We start from the raw sequence: 11,106 nt of genomic DNA on the forward strand, positions 1-11,106 counted from the left end.
TGAAAATCCTGGCCCCTCCCCAGAGGTGTTTCCAACACCCGAAGTGTGTAGCCCAGCGGGGAGCTGGAGTCTAGCCTCCTCAAGGCCACCATCTTTTTCTCTGGTAGTGGCTAGAATGCAGGGGTTATTGTGTAAAAGTCTTCTATTTTGCTGCCCTGCCCCTTCCCCTGTTCTTTGGCCACACAGAGAAGGCTTTTTCTGAAGACTTTTTTGGTCTTTACCTGTTGGAGTTTGTGGTTGCCAGCTTATTCCACTCAGCATCTGGGATACAGGAGGCAAACGAATGAAAAGAAAAGAGAACTAACTATATTCGAATAGGTTTCGCTAGAGCGGTGGTGGCAACTCTACGGCACATGTGCTGCAGCAGAAGCTTTGTTATCACTGAAAGTTCTAAAAGGGCCACCATTGCTGCTTTGGAGAAACAGAACCAATAGGATATATATAAGATAGGGTTGGATTACAGTATCAGCGGCTGCAGTATCCCTTAGTGACTGTCTGTACATGGGAGACCACAGAATCCAGTAGATGCTCAGTCCAAGATGCTGAGAGCCTCAGCACACAAGGGACGAGGGATGTAGATCCAGGCTGCACTTGAAGGCCTGGAAGCTCCCTAGAGAATTGCTGGTGCAAGTCCACATTGAAAAGCTGAAGAAGTTGGAGTCTGGTGACCTGGGGTGACAGCAGCAGCAGATCAATGGACCTGGCCCCGCAGCGTGGAGCCTGCCAGTGCTGCATGGCTTTCTCCTTCCCCTGACAGTGTCGCCCACACTCAGGCAAGTCTCCCTTCCTCAGTGCGCTGCCCCGCATGTCATGGACCTCTAGAAACACCCTCCCAGATGCACTCGGAAGTGTGCTTGATTGATCTCTCAGTCCATCAAGTTGGCAACCAAAATGAGTCATTGTCATGAACTGATCACTGGGCTCTTCCTCCATTGCTGAGTTCCGTAGCTGGCCTGCCTGCTTCTCTTCAGGTAGCTGTGGTCTTATATTCTTCTCAGTTACTCTTTTCTCATTGCTGAGACAAATACTGCACACTGAAAACGAAGGAAGGAAAGGTTTATTCAGCTCACAGTTACTGGAGGTTTCAGTTCATAGTCAGCTGACCCAAGACACAGGGCATCGGTTCATGGTGGCGGCAAAGAGCAAGGGCAAAATGGAGGAGTAGCAGCAACAACGGCTACAGAGAGGGAGTCTGTCTCTCAGTCTGTCTTATGTTACATTCAGGCTGTCTGCCTCAGGCTGGGTGTAGCACTCACACCCATAATCCCAGCCTTGGATCACCCATAATCCCAGTGGATCAAAAGATAATGACAAACTCTAGAAGTCCGCGCCCCATAACTGCATGAGCCTTTGTGGGGACACCTAGAGACACACCATAACGTATACAATGTCTCACTTCACTAAGCTGGAAGAAGAGGGAAAGGCATATTTACTTCATCTTCCTAGAAACAGAAATCTCCTTTTCTTTCTTTCTTTTTTTTTTTTAAACCCACCAAACCTGACCACAGGCACATTCTCAGAGCAGGAAGAGCAGCCGAATGACAGAAAATCATTTCTAGTGAGGGATGGAGAGCAACAAGGGGGTTGGAGCTGCACACCAGCAGGCAGTTCAACCAAATCACAAGAGGAAAAGCTGGGAATAGATGCCAAATTCTGGGAATTTTGTGTGCATGTGGTGAGTGGGCGGATGTGTGGGTAGGGGAGCTCTTCAGCACTGGGTTCTATTATCTGAATGAAATAAGAAAGAAAGAAGTCAACTGAGAAAGGAGAGGGTGAGGGAAAGCTGGAGATCTACAGGAAGAAGTTGTGAGTCAGTGTTTCTGAAGCATGGTAGAGTAAAGAGACTAGAGAAATATGGTAGGATGCTGAGCGCTGAGCTCATAAAATTGGACAGCAGTCAGTAAAGTTGTTGCTCCCCACTGGGATGAGGTCGAGAAGACTGATAGGTTTGGGTTTAATTAATCACTGTTGCCAGATTACATATTAGAAGGGGAAAGACAGTGAACGGTAGGGGAAAGGAGTGACTGGATTGGCTGTCTCAAAGACGGCCATGTCGTCTCAACTTGAAGAGTTGTTAGGCCAATAAATTAGATGCACTCCAGACCGGAAGAATGGCCGAACAGGAGATAATTTACATTGAGATTTCAGAGGCAAACACACACGGTGTTGTGGATTTCTAACTGGTGGTCAACTTCTTACACCCAGCTGAATTGGACTGGCATGGTGCTGGGTGCAGGAGGCCCACCTGAGGGTTGCTGCCAGGAGCATAAAGGCAGAACAGGAGAAGCTGCCCAAACGCGGTTAGGGATGCTGTTTGGAGAAGCTGTTGGAGCTGTTGGAAGCTGCTAGTTCTCTTGGGCTGTTCTGCTGGGGGACCTTGTCATGCTGGCTTTCCCCATGAACTTTGGAGGAGCTCTGGTCCTCATTTTCGCATCGCTTCCTGGCTCTGAAGGGGACAATGTGCATTGAAGCTTGCCACACTGGCTTTCCTGGTGGGAACTCAGCTTTCCTCATCACTAGAGGAGCTGGGGACCGCCCTGCTGCTGACGATGGCTGTGGTACTTTTGGGGGAGCTCTGGTGCTTACCTTGAGCATTGCTTCCTAGCTCGAGCTCGGATCCCTCAGCTCGAGCTGCTAGCACAGGTCCTTCATCCTGCTGGCGTAGAGTTTTCAGCTTCCACCACTGATCTTTGGGACTTTCTAGGACAGAGCCATAAAGCAGACCTACAGGAGAATTCGTTTTGGGCTCTAGGCCTCCAGCCAGATTCTTTGGTGTTTAGTGTATGAATGGGTTCCTACACCTGTTGTATATAATTATTTGGGTGATTCATTATAAAATGTGTCCTGTATTATATTATTAACCTTAAAAAAAAACCAAACCATGACACACAGAAATGAAAATTTCTAGGATATGATTTGGGAGTGTATATCTGCAGTGTAGTGGATGGACAACCACTGGCAAAGTTGATACTTTTACCAACTCTCTCATTGAAAAGAACTTAAAATTATGAATAAGCCATAGATCTAGCTTTCTAAATGGCTCAAGGAACTGAAAGCAAGGCCAAAATAAAATAACCAAAGCAAGTCAGGGCACTGCTGTTGGATTTTGCAGTGAGGACTTCTGATAGGTCCAGGGGATGCTGAATTTGAGTTTTTCCAGGCTTCAGAAAGAGGGATAAGTGGTCACAAAGTTCTAGATCAGCCAAGAGAAAGTAGACTAAAAGCCAGCCTAAAATGCTGAAGTGTGAATGCTAGGGATAAAATTGCTCCAATAGCAGGCAGCAAAGAAATCTTCAAATTTGACACTCAGTGAAGGTGAAGAAAAATCATACCTGAACGTTCATAAGTACAAGCCAGTCCTTCAGTGCCTTATGCTGCCTGAAACTTGCTACCTGGGTGGCCTGGAAAAGCTTCAAGCTGAGAAGCACTGCCTTCCTTCAGCAGTACCCAGGGGCATGTGGCAGGAACAATCAAAAATCTTCTTCAACGGAACTCTCTTCAGTGTAGGCTTCAGAGAATTCTCATAAAAACATAATTCCACAGTTAGAAAGCACCATGGGTATTACCCAACAGAAAGAACAAACAGCTGAATATTACTCACAAAAATTTTAGTGAGTCAAATTAGAAAACATCAGAGGATAAAATTATACACAATTTATAAGGATCAGGGAGGAGGGTGCTAGGGAATTCTCATTTGTGTGTGATGTTTTACACAAATGTAGCTGTAGATCCTATCTATAAATTAGAATAGAGACTTTTTATCAGAATTTTACCTTAAAGGTCAATGAATTTTAAAAAAATTGAGGTTTAAAAAATGAATTTCTGCAGTATATGTCAGCAGAGATGGTTAGAATATACAATGAAAACCAAGCATTATTTTTAATACTATAAAAATATCAAGTGCCTATGAATAAATTTAAGAAAATAGGCACCAAACTTATACATCTAAGTAATAAAAATTATTGACAGACTTAAGAGACCCAAGTAAGGACATAGATGTGAAATTATGATGTTTTTATTTTTCAAACTAGTATACTTTATTTAATAACATAATGCCAACAAAATAGGGTTCTGTTGTTATAGTTCTTTATTTTATTTTATTTTATTTGTAGCGGCGGGGGTGACAGATTGATTCTCAAGTGTGTCATGCTGCACTGAAGGTGGTTTGGGAATGTATGGTCTTTTAAAAAATGATGTGGATGCCTCTGATGATTCACAAAGAAAAATGAACTTGAACCCTATCTCATGTGACATGCCAAAGAGTGTCATGAAGATTTGATACTTTAAAGCTTCTGGAACATAAGAGAAGGTTTGTTTCATATAGAGGAAGGAAAAGGTTTCTGAAGACAAAGAAAGCACAGGGAATAAAGGAAAATGTCATTAAACGTTAACTACATTAAAATTAAGAAATTCTGTTCATCAAGAGATGCCATGGGAGTGACAAGATGAGACATAAACTGGAGAGTTTTCTTCAATTATGGTACAAAGAGTTAATATCCAAACTACAGAAGACTGTCAGCCCTAAGGAAAAGACTGGGAAACTAGTTTGAATGGGATCTACCCTGAAGATACGCATGGTAAATAAACACGTGAAAATATGCTCAACGTTGTTTGTAATCAGTGAACCAATTAAAATCACAGTGGCATCTTTTAATCTCACCAATATGGTATTTTAAGATGTGAAATAAGAATTAGGTACGATGTAAAGCCACTTTTGAATATCACTGAAGGGAACGTAATTATTTCATAGCCATTTTGGGAAGACAATTTGGCATTATCTGGTAGGTTGAAAATGTATATGCCTTTTGACCCAGCTGCTTCACTCTTCAATCAATATTTAGCATAGATTTCAATCCCTAGTACTGAAATATATCTTTATATCTCTATATCTATCTATCTATCTATCTATCTATCTATCTATCTGTCATAGAAAAGTTCTCAAAGGTGTTCATACTGATTATTATCATCCCTTGTAATAGCAAAAGCTATTTGTCAGCAATGGAATGGATTAATAATTAATTGTCTATGTAATTAAATACACCTGTGAACATGCCATAATTATTTATAAGAACATGGTTCAATCTCAGAAGCATGACGGATGTTGAAAAAAAGTGACAGAAAGATGGCTACAGAAATACTCTAATTATAAAAGTTCAAAACACGTAAAATTATGTATTGCATATGTTTAGGCATATATGTACATATAGTAAAATTGAAATAAAATAAAGGGAATGATAAGGGAATAGGGATGGATTAGAGAGGAACACATAAATACTTAAATACTTAAACACTCTATTTCCCACTAACTGCCACGATCCCATTAGATAAGTGATCATTGTATTGCTATTTTATTTGTAAATATTTACTTTATATTCTTATATATTCAGTTTATTATTATTGCGCTTATTATTATTTTTGGTGGTAGGAATTAACCCAAAACCTTGCACGTATTATGCACATGCTTTACCACTGAACTACACCCCCAAGTGCTGTTTTATTTAATAAAAATAAAATTTTAAAGCTCTGTGAAGTTGAGGAGGTAAAAGAGGCTTATCATAGTATTCTTTTGTGCTCAGAAGCTAGAGACAGCCAAGGTCCCAGAAGACTGGTTGAATAAATTGTTACATTTCTATGGCTGAGTAGCATTCAGCAATGAAGATCGATGGATTACAAGTACGGACCAATATATGACAGTGTTTCATAGCAGGTGCAGAAAGAAACGGAATAAAATACTTCATTTGTATAGGGATATATAATGATAAATATATGTAAGAATATAAAAGTATTTATTAGACATGCCAAAAATTAACAATGTTGACATCTGAGTGTTGGCCGTTAGAGTTACAAATGCATACTTCTTCTTAATTTTTATTTATTTATTTATTTGATACAGAGTCTTGCTCTGCAGCTTGGACTCATAATGATCCTCCTGTCTCAGCCTCCCCAGCACTGGGATTACAGATGGGCACCACCATGCCCAGGTTTGGTGGCTGGCACAGAACGCCCAGGGTTCTGGGGCCAGCACGGCATACAGTGCTGGGATCTAACTCAGGGCCTTGCTCAGGCCAGGCAGATGCTTAGACCTCTGAGCTAGCTATCTCCCCAGCCCAGTTTCTCTTATTTTTTCAATCACAGACATGTATTATTCATACCAGAAAACAAATCAGAGAAAGAATAACAAAGTATATCTAAGAAAAATTAGAAGGCATATTAATTGTAAAATACTTGGAAATGAAATGATGTTCACAAAATATGTCTAAAAAATAACTATATTCTTCTTTGAGTTAGAAAAAAAGACTGGAAGGTAATAGAATTTGTGCGTGTGTGTGTGTGCGTGCGCTCGCGTGTGTGTGTGTGTGTGTGTGTGTACACAAAGTTCTGGCTCAAAAGACTAACTAAATATAATGAAATTAAAATATATCCTATTATATTTACAAGATTAAAGTAATCTCAAATAAAATCCCAATGGATTTTTAGAACTTGATAAACTGGGTCTAAGGTTTATTTTAAAGAATAAATGAGGAGCCGGGGAGATAGCTCAGTAGAATTAGCACTTGCCTGGCAAGCGCAAGGGCTGGGCCTGAGTTCAATCTCCAAATCTGCAAAAAAAAAAAAAAAAGAATAAATGAGGCTATTGATAGAAGAATTTTGAAAATTAATAAATTATAGGTCAGATTTGCCATAAGAGATATTAAAATACACAACAAAGCACTAACCATTGACAACTATAGTATAGTCAAATAGGAAGCTCTTAAACATCTAACAGCTCTTAAATATCTCTTTATAATTTTTAAAATAATGTGTGATGAAGTGATTGTAAGAAAGTGATGAATTATTTAATGAATGATATTGGAAAGGTGGCTTTAAGAAGGTGTGTTTTCACCTTAAACTCTATTGCAAATTATAGAAAGGTTACTTAAATATTAGAAAAGCATGATAAACTAGAAAGGAATACAAAAATATGGGATATGACCTTGCTGTGTCAAGTGAAAATCTTGACTGCTACGTGTCTTGCTCTTCGCTCTGCCTGTGGGCTGTCCCGACACGCTGCCCGATTTCTCGTGGACACTTCGTTGCTGCTCATGCAGTGCTTTTGCAGTTACTGTCTTCCGGAGCACATGACTTGGGTGAGGTCCTCGGGACTTATTCCTCCTTCACACTCTGAAGATGTTCTGACTCGCCATGGCTCCAACTACTGACTGTACTTGGTGACTCACACACTTAAATCTAACGCATCCATTTCTAATTTATGAATGTTAGGCATAGTTGCAGGAAATAGGTGATACACTCCAAGCAGGCAGATTTTAGTGAAAAGATCATTTGTACAGGTTCAGAATAGCAATGAAGAGATGATGGTATGGTCTTTGGGGGGGAACAATTACTGCATTAGGCCTCAATGAGCAAGGTGAAAATGTATACTGGATGAAGGTGGTGGTGCTGGGGTGAGGGGGAAGATGAGATTAGAGTAAGGGTCTGAAAGAAGAAGGCGGAGGAGAGGGTTTGAAGATAGAGTGCTCGAGCAAGGAAGAGTTGGGGAAGCAGAGGAGGAGCAGGAAGAGAGAATGCAGATTGGTGATGATGCACAATACACTCAGCCTTCACTTTCTTCCTTCAATATTCCATCTGAACATCCTGTTGGCTGAAACTAATGCAAAACCAGAGACCTCGAGAAAGCCTTTTTTACATGAGTGAGATTCATTTCAAATAGGTCAGTCTGAATAGAGACAAGGGTGGAGAGTCACTCTAGATAGGCAAGCAGTGGATATTCACCTAGCATTTATTTCCCACTTGGTGTTTCTCTAGAACATCCCAAGGATGTTTCTTTCTTTCTTTCTTTCTTTCTTTCTTTCTTTCTTTCTTTCTTTCTTTCTTCTTTCTTTCTTTCTTTCTTTTAATGAATTTAAGACAGTGTGTATAGGGTGTACAGGGTCCCACTAGTAGATCAGACTTTTAGTGATTCCCCTGTTTTCAGCCTCCCAAGAGCTGGGATTATAGGTGAATACCACCACACCCAGTCTCCCAAGGATATTTGAAACAGTTCAAAATTGAACTCAAGATCTGCCTGCTTGATATCTCCTCCTCTCAAAAACAATCAAACGAAAAAAGCAAAACCGATCCTCTTTTAGTATTTTCTTTCTTTTCAGAACAGCATAAACAAGGGCTGGTGAGACAGCTTAGCATACTAAGTGCCTGCTTAGGCAAGTATAGGGACCGGGGTTCAAGCTCAGCACCACATGCCATGCTGGTCCTGCCCCAGGGCACTCTGAGCTGTCACCTAGACCAAGTGTGGTGATGCACACCTGTAATCCCAGTGCTGGGGAGGCTGAAAACAGAAGGATCACCATGAGTCCAAGCTGTGTAGTGAGACCCTCTACCAAGTATTTACAAAAACAAAACAGACATGCTCTGTTGAAATATTTTCAAGTGAAAATTTTATTGTGTATATTTAAGTTATACAATGTGATGTTTTCAATGTACATCTAAATAATGAAAAGGCTACTACAGTCAAATAAAGTAACCTTTCCTTCATTTCACAGATGTCCATTGTGTTTTTATAGTGGGTGGACACACCTAACTACCCTTTAAACAAATCTCAAGAACATTAGAGCACTATTTAGTGCAGCCCTTATTTGTATACTGAGTCTTTCTTGAATGGTATCAATGTCAGGTCTGCATTCTCCTGATTATGTAGGCCTAGACTGGGGTGAGGCAAGTGTGGGCACAGGGAGGATGTAGTCTACGTGGCAGTGATAATGGACTAAGGTAGTGTTGGTGAAGATGAAGGGATGAAGGGATGGACTGAAGCAGATGGACTGAAGAAATGTGTAGAAAACAGTCGATGGGTCTTGGTGCTGGATTGGACGTTGTGGGTAAAGGTAATGTGGTTGTCAAAGTGATATATTTAGTGGTTTCAGCTGGATTTTAAAAAAGAGACACAACTCTTTACCATGGATTGATTGGTCCACGGTCAGCACCCTTGAGCTCCATCCCCTCATCTCCCAAGCTTTCCAGCTCCTTCTTAGTATAGCAAAGCTTCTCTCGGGATCTGAGATATGTTGATATTTTTTCAGTCCTTCATAGTTCCTGTGCTTAACTGTGGACAGGCTTTTTGTAGCTGTAGTTTCCACTGCTTATATTGCTCTTGCCCAGTTGCCTAACTCATTTTTATCATTCATAGTTCAATTGCCACCTACTCAGGGAAGCTTCCCCTGACTTTCCTAATTAAATCTAACTATCCTCTTAAAGCACTCAAACACTATGTGCCATGCCCTTGTGCAATCTACGTGAGCCCTAGCAGCTCGTATTCCTGTGGCTTTGCAGTTGTATCTGACCTAAGTTCTGTACTAGGATATAAACTAATGAAGACTCTCTCTCTCTCTCTCTCTCTCTCTCTCTCTCTGTATGTATGTATGTATGTATGTAACAAGTTTCTGGCTAAAAAGACTGAACACAAGAGAGTTCAATTCATCTGTATTATTTTTTACAATATTAAAATAATCTCAAATAAAATCCCAAGGGATTTTTTTACATTAATAAAATGGATATGAAGTTCATTTGGAAGAAGCTTATTGAAAATAGAATTCTGAAAATTAATTATTAGTGATCAAATTTGCTCTAATAGATATTAAAATATACCATAAAGCAATAACCATTGACCACTGTAATATAGTTGAATAGGAACCGCGTTCACATCCATCAGAGAAGTGGAGTCTCTTTCATAACAATGAATGCAAGTAATTCTCAGGCTTTAAAACTCAATTCCAGACCAGTGTGGATCGTGTCCTCCTGTCGGTGGAATGCTGTGTTCTGATTTTGAGCCCTTCACTAGCTAGAGAGATTGGATTACCACTCTTGGTAATCAGGACCCCGTCTATGATCATATTAACACCCTCCGTTAATTAGGACCCTTTCTTAGAGCTGTAGTCAATTCGAGAAGCCATGCTGTCAGTGGAGTTAAATGTACTCAGTACTCACTGTACTTGGGGAAAATCATAAGGGAGAAATGGGAAACTTCCAGAGAGAAGAAGAAGCAAAAAATAGAGAGAGCGTTGAGGCACTTTTCAACACTGTAATTCAAAATTTGTTTTCGAAAAATTACACTACCCACTGAAAATGGATTGTAAGTTGATGTAGCCTTTCTGGAGGGCAATTTGGCAATACATGAAAAATATTTAAAACATATATAGCAAATCTTGCAAAGTGTGTGTGTGTGTGTGTGTGTGTGTGTTTGTGTAGAAATTAGAAGAAAGCACAAAAAATGTTCATGTGGTTGTCGTCAGGAGTTAAGTTTATAAGTGATTTTTTTTCAGTGTTCTCCACATTTTCTATAACAAGTCTAATTACCTTTATTTAAACACAAAGAGCATAAAGTAACCTTTTTTATTTCAAAGCATGGATAACTTCCAGTCAAGAATTTCTTCTTAACGCTGGAGTAGTACGAAAGTAGTCTGAGGATTCCTCTGTCCTCTTAAGTTAATGAAAGGGAAATATCTGAATCAAATATTCTATGGTTTAGGGTTTCAAAATTAACCTGACTGGTCTAGAATTTAGGAAAAAAAGATAGCATGAAATCCTGCAGAAGGCATGTACTTATCGCAGAATGTTTAGCATTTTATTGCTTGTCTGTTTAAATCAACTCAATACTCAGGCTTTCAGAGAGAGCACATTGGCCAAGCAATGGCCGTGACTCATCCACATGGCTGACACTGACAGAGGTTCTACAATCTGAGGTAGAGGATCTCAGGATAGATCCTGAGGGGGTTTCACTGATCTTTTCAGATACAAAAGCTGTAATTCTTGTTACATAGGTCTTGCTTTATCTTGGTCTTAACCATCCAGCAGAAAAGTATAAAAACGAAGTACAAGAAATAAAGCCATGTTGTTATGCTGAGCTGTAGGGGACTCAGGTCAACAACTTCTGACATAGCCAGTCAAGTGGAAGACCCAATACTATTATGGACTACTGAACTATTTTGGAATATTTTGCTGAGTTCACACACCTACAATATTTAAATGATGGAACTAAACAAAAAAAGGGGATATAGATGAATGACCATTTTGTATCTGTGTATTCAAAATGGTTAGGATAGATATATAGCTACATTC

General features: G+C 40.0%; 1 long non-coding RNA gene across 1 annotated transcript in view; it reads left to right on the plus strand.

The window, feature by feature from the left end:
- The first annotated feature begins 778 nt into the window (after positions 1-778).
- LOC111813875 overlaps positions 779-11,106 on the plus strand; it is a 17,600-nt gene continuing 7,272 nt past the window's right edge. The window contains exon 1 of the long non-coding RNA XR_002819007.1: positions 779-791. This is a non-coding gene — a long non-coding RNA (uncharacterized LOC111813875). The remainder of the gene's footprint in view (positions 792-11,106) is intronic.

The sequence above is a fragment of the Octodon degus genome, unplaced genomic scaffold (assembly GCF_000260255.1).
Source record: "Octodon degus isolate 3935 unplaced genomic scaffold, OctDeg1.0 scaffold00234, whole genome shotgun sequence".
NCBI lineage: Eukaryota > Metazoa > Chordata > Mammalia > Rodentia > Octodontidae > Octodon > Octodon degus.